Below are 11,923 nucleotides of genomic sequence, written 5' to 3'. Positions count from 1 at the left end.
CACCCGGTTGAATGGAATACCGCGAGCTATGGGCCTCCTCCAGAATCAACTCCCTAAGCCCATCCACATTGGGCACACATATCCGGCCATACATCCTCAACACCCCATCATCACCAATGGTCACATCTCTGGCATCATCATGCTAAAATCTATCCTTGAGGATAGGTAAATGAGGATCATCATACTAGCGCTCTCTGATACGATCATATAAGGAAGATCGAGAAACAACACAAGCCAATACCCGACTGGGCTCCGAAATATCCAACCTCACAAACTGATTGGCCAAGGCTTGAACATCAACTGCAAGAGGTCTCTCCCCAACTGGAATATATGTCAAACTCCCCATACTCACCGCCTTTCGGCTCAAAGTATCGGCCACCACATTGGCCTTTCCCAAATGGTACAATATAGTTATATCATAATCCTTTAGCAACTCCAACCACCTCCACTGCCTCAAATTAAGATCCTTCTGCTTGAACAAGTACTGGAGACTACGATGATCTATAAACACCTCACAAGACACACCATATAAGTAATGCCTCCAAATCTTCAATGTGTGAAATATGGAAGCCAACTCCAAATCATGAACGAGGTAGTTCTTCTTATGGGTCTTCAACTGACGAGAAACATAAGCAATAACTCTACCCTCCTGCATCAATACACAACCAATATCTACTCTCTAAGCATCACAATACACGGTATATGAACCTAAAGCTGATGGCAAAACTAACACTGGAGTTGTGGTCAAGGCTGTCTTGAGCTTCTGAAAACTCTCCTCACACTCATCGAACCATACAAATGAAGCACCCTTCTGAGTCAACTTGGTCAAGGACGATGCAATAAACGAGAATCCTTGAATAAACCAGCGATTATATCCTGCCAAACTAAGAAAGTTGCAAATCTATGTGGTTGAGGATGGGCTGGCCAAACTCTGAAACGCCTCTATCTTCTTCGGATCAACCTGAATACCCTCTCTGGACACCACGTGCCCCAAGAAAGCCATTGAACTGAGCCAAAATGCACACTTGGAGAATTTTGCATAAAGCTTCTCCTCCCTAAACCTCTGCAACACAACTCTCAAATGCTCTACGTTCTCCTTCTGACTATGTGAATACACTAGAATATCATCAATGAAAACTATGACAAACGAGTCGAGATAAGGCCGGAACACGCTTTTCATCAAATGCATGAACGTTGTTGGGGCATTGGTTAGACCAAAAGACATCACTAATAACTCATAATGACCATATCGGGTCCTGAAAGCTGTCTTAAGAATATCCAAGTCCCTGATCTTCAACTGGTGATAACCTGAACGGAGATCAATCTTGGAGAACACTCTCGCTCCCTGAAGTTGGTTGAATAAATCATCAATGTGAGGCAATGGATACTTGTTCTTAACTATTACTTTGTTCAATTGCCTATAATCAATGCACATCCTCGTAGTGCCATCCTTCTTCTTCACAAATAGAACCGGCGCACCCCAACGCGACACACTAAGCCGAATGAACCCCATATCAAGGAGTTCCTGAAGTTATTCCTTTAACTCCTTCAACTCACTGGTGTCATACAATACGATGGAATAGAAATGGGCTGAGTGCCCAGCACCATATCAATACCAAAGTCAATATCCCTATCTAGTGGCATGCCCGGCAGGTCTACAGGAAACACATCTGGAAAATTCCTCACAATTGGAACGGAATCAATACTGAGAGTCTCTGCACCGACATCCCTCACAAAGGATAGATACAAAAGACAACCCTTTCCAACCATACGTTGGGCCTTCAAGAATGAAATTACCCTACTGGGAACATAATCAGTCGAAACTCGCCACTCAATCCGTGGCACACTCGGTATAGCCAATGTCACTGTCTTAAAATGATAGTCCAAAATAGCACGACGCGAAGATAGACAATCCAATCTAACATCAAAATCCACCATACATAACAACAAAAGACACACTCGGGTCTCCAAACCCTCAATAGTCACCACACGCGATCGGTACGCATGATCTACAATAACAGTATTGCCCACCGGACAGATACATGAATAGGTGAAGCAAGAGACTCACGGGGCATACCCAAATAATGAGCAAAGTATGATGACACATAAGAAAAGGTGGAACCGGGATCAAATAATACAGAGGCATCTCTGTGGCAGACTGAAACAATACCTGTAATGACAGCATCTGAAGCAATAGTATTGGGTCTGACTAGAAGTGCATAGAAATGGGCGTGACCGCCACCTGATCGACCTCCCCCTTCTGGGGCGACCCTTAGCTGATTGTCCTCCACCCCTAGCTGGCTAGGTGGGTGGTGGTGAGGAAGTAACTGGCGCTGAAGCCGATGGCTGACTCCTCAGCTGAGATGAACCCACAAGACGACGAGGACATTGCCTCCACATATGACCCATCTCTCAATACTTATAGCAACTCCCAGGTGCTGGAGAAAGGACTGAAGGGAACCCCTAGCACCGAAATGACTACATGATGCACCTGGCATAGAAGAGCCCTGAACTAATGGTGCACGTGAGGAACTCTAAGCTAGAAGGGAACTAAGTAATGACTGGCCCTGGTGAGAACTATGAGAACCATGACCCGATGACACCCCACGATAACCTGGGCGAGCTGGCTGAGCATGCCTGAATGGAAGGCCTCTGCCATGCTGAAACTGACCTCTCGAAGGAGCACCGCTATAACTACTAGATCCTCGAAGTCTCTTGGCCTCCCTCTTCTCTCATTCCTAACGACGAACAGACTCAATCTCACGAGAAATGTCTACAACCTCCTCAAAGGTTGCACCAGTCACCCTCTCCTTGGTCATAAGAATATGAAGCTGATAAGTGAGGCCATCAACAAACCTCCTAATCCTCTCTCTATCTATCAGAATCAACCAAATCGCATAACGAGCTAACTCGAAGAACCTTATCTCATACTTTGTCACAGTCATCTCTCCCTGACGCAACCACTCAAACTACCAGCGCAGCTCCTCTCTGCGAGACTGTGGCACATACTTCTCCAGAAAGAGAACGGAGAACTGCTGCCAGGTAAGGGGTGCTTCACCAACAGGCCTACGCCTCTCAAAAACCTCCCACCAAGTGAAGGCGGCTCCAGAGAATTGATAAGTCGTGAAAGCGACCTCGCTGGTCTCCAGAATACCCGCTGTACGAAGCATCCTCTGACACTTATCCAAGAAACACTGGGCATCCTCGCCCTCTGCACCACTGAAGGTCGGAGGCCGAAGTATACCAAACCTCTCCAACCTATGCTGCTCATCCTCCGGCATGTCAGGAACTACATAGTCCTGAGCAGCTGCAACCGGCTGGGCTGGATGTGCCCCCGATGTCTGAAGTCCCTACACGACCTGCCTAAGTGTGCGAGTGGCGAGAGTCTGAGTGCCTCCCCCGGCCTGAGAAGTAACTACGGCTGTAGTAGCGGAGACCACCTGAGCTAGGCAAGTGTAAATTGATAGAATCTAAGCCAAGGCCTCCTAAAGATCCGGAATCACAATAGGCACAGCTGGTACCTGATATGGTGCTGCTGGAGCGCCCACAACTGGAACCTGATCTTGAACTGGGGCGGCTGGTGGATCTGCAAGTGCTGCCCTAGCTGCTGTGCGGGCCACACCTCTGCCTTTACCGCCACCACGACCACGTCCTCGGCCTCTAGTGGCCACAACTGGTGGCACTAGTGGTCGTCCATCCTAACCGGTAGCACGTGTCCTCACCATCTATGAGAGAATAGAATAACAGAAGTTTAGTACTCGGATCAACAAACTCGCACGACAAGAATTTCAAGAATATGAAGTTTTCCTAAAGGTTCTGCAAGCTCTCGAGGATAAATACAAACGTCTTTGTACCGATCCACGAGACTCTATTAAAACTACTCATGACTCGTGAGACCTATATAACCTAGGCTCTGATACCAACTTGTCACGACCCTAAACCTGGATCCGGTCATGATGGCGCCTCTCGTGAAGACAAGGCCAGTCGACACATTCCCATTTCAATTTTTAAGCAAGTAAAGTAATAAGTGTTAAATCTTAAACATGATAAAATCCCAAAATAAGCCGTTAACAGTATAATTTGTAGAAAAACAAACCCAACACAGCCCAATACTGTGGTGTCACCAGTCATGAGCATCTATCAATTCTAATACCAATCTAAAAAATCTACAAAGCTATTACAAAGTCACTAATAAGGGAAAGGAAATGAGATAAAGGGGGGGGGGAACACGGGGCTGCGGACGCCGAGCAGCTACCTCGTGAACTCTGAAATCTGCTAGGAGCTCTAAACCCTCGTGAGCAGGATCAACAATGCCTGAATCTGCACATATGGTGCAGGGAGTAAAGTGAGTACTCCAACTTAGTGAGTAATAATCATAAATAAAGACTGAGAAGTATAAAACCACGTAAGGCACATAACAGGCTATAAGGAAGCAGTAAAAGCCAATAAAAACAGTGAAGCAGTAAAGGTGGGTAAAATCACTGAGTTCAGTTTAAACTTCATAAAATGCCTTTTTAACAATTAAGCAAGTAAAGGACAGGCAATTAAAAAAGATAAACACATAAAGGATTTCCCCTCGGGCAATATCTCAGAACAATACCAGCCCCTCGGGTTATATCTCACATCACAATGGGTACCCGCACTCACTGGGAGTGTGCAGACTTTTGGAGTGTGCAAATCTCAGGCTTTTGACCTCATAATCATAATAAGGTGTTTCCTCACAACATAGGCTCTCGGCCTTACTCAGTCAAAATTCTTACAAGTCACTCAGGCAACAGTAAAACATGATGTTCAGCCCAAAAGATCATTTAAAATATCATTTTAAGTGTTAAAGCATAGTAGACATGGCTGAGTTATGAAAACAGTAGAATATAACATGACTGAGTTCAAGTATAAAGTCAAAATAGTGAGGAAATATCAATAAAAATCCCCCAAGGGTTCAAATATTTGGCACGAGGCCAAAATATGACATTCAGCCCGAAACATGATGATAGCAAATAGTTTTCAGTCAAATACGCGGTAAAACAATCATTCGGGGTGGACTAAGTCACAAACTCAAATAGTTCACGACCCCACGCTCATCATCTAGAGTGTGTGTCACCTCAATATAGCACAATGATGTGCAATCCGGGGTTTCATACCCTCAGGACAATATTTACAATCATTACTCACCTCTACCTAGTCCAAATCTCTAGCTCGCGATGCCTTTGTCCCTCGAATCGACCTCCGGATGCTCGAAAACTAACCAAAATCAGTGAAAAACCATCAAAATATTCTAAGGGAAAAAATCTCACTCGAAAGAAATTAAATTACAACACAAATCCCGAAATTGGCCTAACCTGACCCCCGGGCCCACATCTCGAAATTCGATAAAATTTACATCAATAGATTCCATATCACTCCCCGAGTTCATTCATACCAAAAACATCAAAATCCAACCACAAACGACCCCTCAAATCCTAAATTCTAAGTCTCCAATTTCAAGCCCTATCTTTCAATTTTTGGCTTAAACTCCATGATTAATTAGGTAGAATTCACATTAGAATCGAGTATTGAGTCCATGAATCTTACCTCCAAGTGTTTCCCCTTGAATCCCTCTTCAATCCTCTTTAAAAACCTCCAAAATCGCTCAACAATGGTAGAAATAAACCCCAAAATCGCGGACAAGACGACTATTTAAACATTCTGCCCAGGCCTCAATTCCTTCTTCGCAAACATGGTCAACGCCTCGCGTTCGCGAAGCACAATCCAACTTTGACCAAAAATCCTTCTTCGCGACCGTGTCTTGCCACTAGCGAATGCGATGGTTCCTCAGCCTGCTCTTCACGAACGCGCTCCCTCTCTCGTGAACGCGTGAACAAAACACCTTAAACCCAGTTGCCCAATTTCCTCTACGTGAACGCGGAGCTTCCCTCGCGAACGCGATGTACAATAATCCAAATCTTTGCAAGCGCGGAGCTTTCTTCGCGAACGCGAAGGTTAAAATTTCAGCTTTCACTAGCTAATCCTTCGCAAACGCGAAGACCTACTCGCGAACGCGAAGGTCTAATTTCTCTGCAACACTCAGCAGCTTTTTTTGCCATTTTCAACAACATGAAATGGTCCGATTGACCACCCGAAACTCACCCGAGGCCCCCAGGACCTCAACCAAACATGCCAACATATCCCATAATATCATTCAAACTTGTTCCAATCTTCGGAACGCTCAAAACAACATCAAAACATCAAATTGCATCAGATTCAAGCCTAAGAATTCCAAAATCTTCTAAATTACGCTTTTGATAAAAAACACAACCAAACCACGTCTGAGTGACCTGAAATTTTGTACACACATCCTAAATGACATAACGGAACTACTGCAACTCCCGGAATTCCATTCCGACCCCTATAACAAAATCTCACCTATCAACCGAAAATCACTAAAATACCAATTTCGCCAATTCAAGCCTAAATCTACTATGAACCTCCAAAACTCGTTCCGATCACGCTCATAAGTCCCAAATCACCTCCCTAAGCTATCCGAACCATCGGAATTCACATACGAGCCCTCTAACACATAAGTCAACATCCGGTTGACTTTTCCAACTTAAGCTTCCTCAAAAGAGACTAAGTGTCTCAAATCTTACCAAATCCTTTCCGAACCCGAGCCAACCAACTCGATCACTCATAGAACCGATAAATAGAGCAATAAGAAGCAGAAATGAGGGAAACAGAGCGGTAACTCATGAGACAACTGGCCGGAAAACCAAAATTCGGTTGGAAGTCCATTAGTAATTTACTAACAGATAGAAAATTGTGTTTGTAATCCGTTGGTAAATATAGTAACAAGAAAAATTTCGTTAGTTTTCCGTTAGCAACTATAATAACGGATAACAACTTGGTTGGTAAATCCGATAGTATAATTTAAAAAATATATTGGTAATCGGTTGGTAATTTTATTTATGGAAAATTTCTGTTTAGTAAATTGTTGGTAATTTACCAACAAATATCAAATTCGTTAGGAAATATGGTTATTTATTTTTAAAAATTAAGTTTGTAATTTGTTAGTAACTTGTCATAAAATTTACTAACAAATTGTAAATGTGTTACCAAATGTTACAAATTAATGGGTATATTAAAAAATTTATTTTTAATAATTGTATTACTATTAATTTAAAGCATTAAAAGATCTAAAAAACACTTAAATAGAACAAAAAACATAATAGCACTTTATAAATAATAATAATAATATCTGTCATGAAGTTGAAAGTAGAATCTGAAACGTGTCTAACATAAAAGAAGCTAAAATAAATCTAAATATTACTCGTGCCATTATTTGACAACGAGCCATGCCTAAGAGAAGGCGGTGTAGGTAAGCCACCTATGAGGACCGACAGACAGTTTTAGAGTAGTTGATCAACTTGCTCACGCACCTCTTGTTGCATTTCATGTCTCATTTTTTCACGTATTTCTTCTCTCTTTTCTTGGCTAATCTCTTCTCTGATCTTTGATCTCTGATCTCATCTCATGCTTCATCTCTTCTTTAATTTCTTGCAAACGATGTCCGACACATTCATTCACCCGAGCATTAAAGTCTAGATCTTGAAGCGGAGATTTCGAACTGGAGGATGCACCAACATGCCCATAGAAAAGAGCTTGAGAACCAAGACCATAAATGCGTGCCTTCTTAACACCGACTTCGTCCAAATAAATTTGTAAGAAATCAACTTCAAGAGGCTCACTGGACCTATCTTCAGGTTGAGACGCAGACACAATTTTAGATATTATGGAATCCTGAAAGCAAAAAAAAATGATATAAACTCTATAATAACTTTTGAAAGAGAAAACATCAAGACATAGAAATTGAAAACTTAAATGTCAATAACAACACCTTAAAAATAATTGTTTTGATGTACACAACAGTGCTTTTCCTTACAAATTGCATTACTTGTTTGTCATCAACTTGTTATACTTTCAGATAAAGAAGTAACAATTTTCAACAATGACATGTTCTATAGCTTAAATGTGCAGATTTATAAAATATCAAAGGTAAAGTAAGATGGAAGTCTAACTCCTTTTCAGAAATCCAATAGGTTTTGTTATTCTATAGATAAAATAATTAGTTAAGGAGCATACAAAGGTTGTATTACACTCTTATTTTATGATACAATTATACGAAGAATCGGGCAAGATAGGTTATAAGGTTACTAAAGAGAAAATTACTACTACTGGGAATAATCAGTCATAAAGGAAATGCAGAGAAGATCATATGCCTTTAAAAAATCAAAACTAAGTATTGGACACAGTTGTTGAACCTAATATTCTTAATAAAGACTGTGGTTATGAATCTCAGAGGAGTTTCAATCACACAGATAGTATACTACTTTAAAAGGAAAAGGGAAAAGATTATAAACAATATAATGGCAACATACCTTATAAAGCAGATGCACTGTAGATCTAATTGTTGTATTCAAAAACACTTTCTTAGAGGAATATCTATACTCTATAAATCCAAAGGACAAATGAGCACATTTAAATGCAAAAATTCTACAAGAAACAAATTTAAAAGAGCTCAATGAATCATCTGGCGACCAGAAAAAAAAATCATGGAAAAGATGATGTCAAAGACATAAGAAAAAGTTTCTAAAATATAAATTCATTAGCACATCTTCATGTTTTTAGAGGTCACTGCAGAATTGAAGGCTACTTCATTAGCTAAAGATACTACTGAAAGGAGAAAAATGCAATCTGAAATATATTTTTCTTTATTAAAAGTACCAGAAGTTAGTTTCTTTGTATATGACTTACCATGAAACCTTTATTATTATATTTAGATTGCGTTTCTAAAACTAGTAGCCAAGATAGATGCTTTACTTTTACTTGTCAAGAAATGACAGTCAAGTTGTAGTAACTTACATATGTGCTCCTAGATTTCTGGTCCACAAACTCCTTGTTCGCCTTGACGTGTGTCGTCCTCAGAAGCTCATGTGGATGTGCTAGTATTACTAGTTCTTTAGCCTAAAATTGAAAATCGCATTTACTATATTAATACATATTGATTAGCTTTGGAGATATTATAACTTGGCTAAAGTAAAATGAATATACCAGTATATTTGCATGTTCTCGGTGAGTTTTGGAGCCTCCTGTATGGCATGAGGGACCAGATCCTTCACCACCTTTCTCATTTAGCCGATTCTTTGAGCACTACACGGACTTGGCTTTAAAAGCCTCAGTCTCCCAGTGAGGCTTCCAGCTCTCCCAAATAGATACTGGAATATGTTTGCGCTTCTTCTCATCAAGTCTTGCTTCAAATAACATACCCTTGTATCGTTCTGCACATTTGCTCATAAACTTATCCTTTATAGCACCTTCAATTGCAGTATCCCATTGAAATCGTTTCTATTTGAGAAGATCAAATGAAAAATAACACAAGATGTTGATAACAACAAAAACAACAACAACATATCAAGTATAATCCACAAGTGGGGTCTGAGAAGGGTAGTGTATACAGACCTTACCCCTACCTTTAAGAAGGTAGAGTGACTGATTCCGTAGACCCCCAGCTCAAGAAAGATAAATGGAACTCCAAATAGGAATAGCTCCAAATATCTAAAAGGAATTAGAAGGAACTTCTAGTCTAGCTGAAAAAAAAAATTTACTGATCCAGAAATCAAGTTAACAACATAGATTATCAACCAAAAACTAAGAAAGAACTGTGATCCCTCAAGATAGCAAAAACCTCCGCCAGTCACAATTATTATCAACATAGAGGACCAAAAGTTTATGCTTATTCCATCCTTACTGTTGTTGTCATTATAAATTTCCCCCAAGTTGACACTGGCGCTGTAGGACAAACCAGTCCTATAATTGCTCTGTCAAGGTACTTGATACTGTCTTGGAATAGATTTATTAATAGACTTAAGCAACTAAACAAATTTGAATGGGTAGGCTATTTATGTGGAGTCCATACCTACTACATTGAATAAAAGAAAAAGAAAGAGGAGTGATTGACTCACCTACTATATTATAGTGGTAATATTGCTATACTCGGATATTGTTTTTTATCCCGCTAAAATATTTGGTGTCATTGTTACTCTCTTGTGTTATTATTATTTGCTATGGATATTATTCCTGGGAGGGATTATTTATTTTATCCCAACAACGTGGTATCAGAGCCATGACAAATAATGGTCCGTTATCTTTTCAGTAACCCCGTCTCACAAAAGATAATTATGAGAAATGGTGTCTACGTATGAAAGTCATTCTTGGCTCCCAGGATGTGTGGGAAATTGTAGACAGAGGGTATGCAAAACCAGATAATGAGGAAGCTCTGTCTCAAACTGAAAAAGAAGTCTTGGCAAAGACAAGGAAGAAGGATCAACAAGCCCTCACGCTCATCCACCAATGTTTGGATGATGCCATGTTTGAGAAGGTGGCAGATGCTACTACCTCAAAAGAAGCTTGGGGGATTTTACAAAATTCTCTTCAAGGAGTTGACAAGGTGAAAAAGGTAAAACTTCAAACTCTAAGGGTTGATTTTGAAGTTTTAAAAATGAAAGAATCCGAATGCATCTCGGATTATTTTTCAAAAGTGAAGGCTGTTGTAAATCAACTAAGAAGATACGGGGAGGACATAGAAGATGTCCGTGTGGTAGAAAAGATCCTTCGCACTTTAACACCTAAATTTGATTTTGTGGTGTGTGCTATTGAGGAGTCTAAAGATTTAGACTCTATGATGGTGGAGCAATTGGAAGGTTCTTTACAGGCCCATGAAGAAAAGATCAAAAGGAGACAAGAAGTGCCATTGGAGCAACTTCTTAAAACTCAGACATCCTTCAAGGATTATGGAGGTGAAACAAGCTATCGAGGAAACGGACGAGGACTAGGCCAAGGTCGAGGAGGTCATGGAAGAGGAAGAAGTAATGGTAACAACTTCAACAATGAAGTTAAAATTACCAAACATTCAGAGGTCGTAGTCGTGGACAAAGAGGAGGAAGAGGACGTGGATACTACCAAGAAAATAATGGACAAAGGTATGACAAATCAAAAATTGAATGTTATAATTGTCATAAATTTGGCCATTACTCTTGGGAATGTCGTAGCAATGTTGAAGAAAAGGCTAACCTTGTTGACAACAAGAAAGAAGAAAATAAGTCAACGTTGTTGATGTCACTCAAGGAAGAAGACAGAGATGATTGCAGCTCGTGGTATTTGGACAATGGAGCAAGCAATCATATGTGTGGGTGCAAAGAGAAGTTTGTGGAGATCAATAAAACAGTGAGAGGCAATGTGTCCTTTGGAGATACCGGTTCAAATCGAAGGGATAGGTACGATTCTGATCTCCTGTAAAGATGGTAGTCACAAGTTAATTCAAGATGTTTATTATGTGCCAAAATTAAAAAGTAATATTTTAAGTTTGGGCCAACTTCTTGAAAAGGAATATGACATCCACATGAAAAATATGCATCTTTGGCTTAGAGATTCAAGTGGAATTCTAATTGCTAAAGTGCATATGGCAAAGAATAGATTGTTTTCTCTAAATCTTAAAACAATTGATGCAAAGTGTTTGAAGGCTAATGTGCAAGATTAATTATGGTGTTGGCACATGCGATTTGGGCACTTAAATTTTGAAGCGCTCAAATCAATGGGAGAAAAGAACATGGTGCATGGGATACCATCAAACAACCATCCATATCAATTGTGTGAAGCTTGTCTTCTTAGAAAACATGCAAGGAGGAGTTTTCCAAAGGAGGCCATGTCAAGATCAACCAAGATGCTCTAGCTTGTCCACACTGATGTGTGTGGACCAATCAATCCACCTTCTTTTGGTAAAAGAAAATACTTTATTTTTTTCATTGATGACTTTAGTAGAAAGACTTGGGTTTATTTCTTGAACAAAAAATCTGAAGCTTTTGCTGCTTTTAAAAATTTCAAAGTACTTGTA

The 11,923-nt window shown here is 40.2% G+C and overlaps 1 long non-coding RNA gene across 1 annotated transcript; it reads right to left on the bottom strand.

The window, feature by feature from the left end:
- Positions 1–7,478: 7,478 nt before the first annotated feature.
- LOC104218953 (uncharacterized) lies at positions 7,479–9,854 on the bottom strand. Its single transcript, XR_709115.2, has 3 exons — positions 9,085–9,854; positions 8,896–8,997; positions 7,479–7,773 (listed from the first exon to the last, which is right to left on the bottom strand). It is a non-coding gene; the product is annotated as an uncharacterized lncRNA (long non-coding RNA).
- Positions 9,855–11,923: the final 2,069 nt, after the last annotated feature.

Source organism: Nicotiana sylvestris, chromosome 7 (genome assembly GCF_000393655.2).
Source record: "Nicotiana sylvestris chromosome 7, ASM39365v2, whole genome shotgun sequence".
In the NCBI taxonomy this organism is placed as follows: Eukaryota; Viridiplantae; Streptophyta; class Magnoliopsida; order Solanales; family Solanaceae; genus Nicotiana; species Nicotiana sylvestris.
This window is presented reverse-complemented; position numbering and strand designations above follow the sequence as displayed.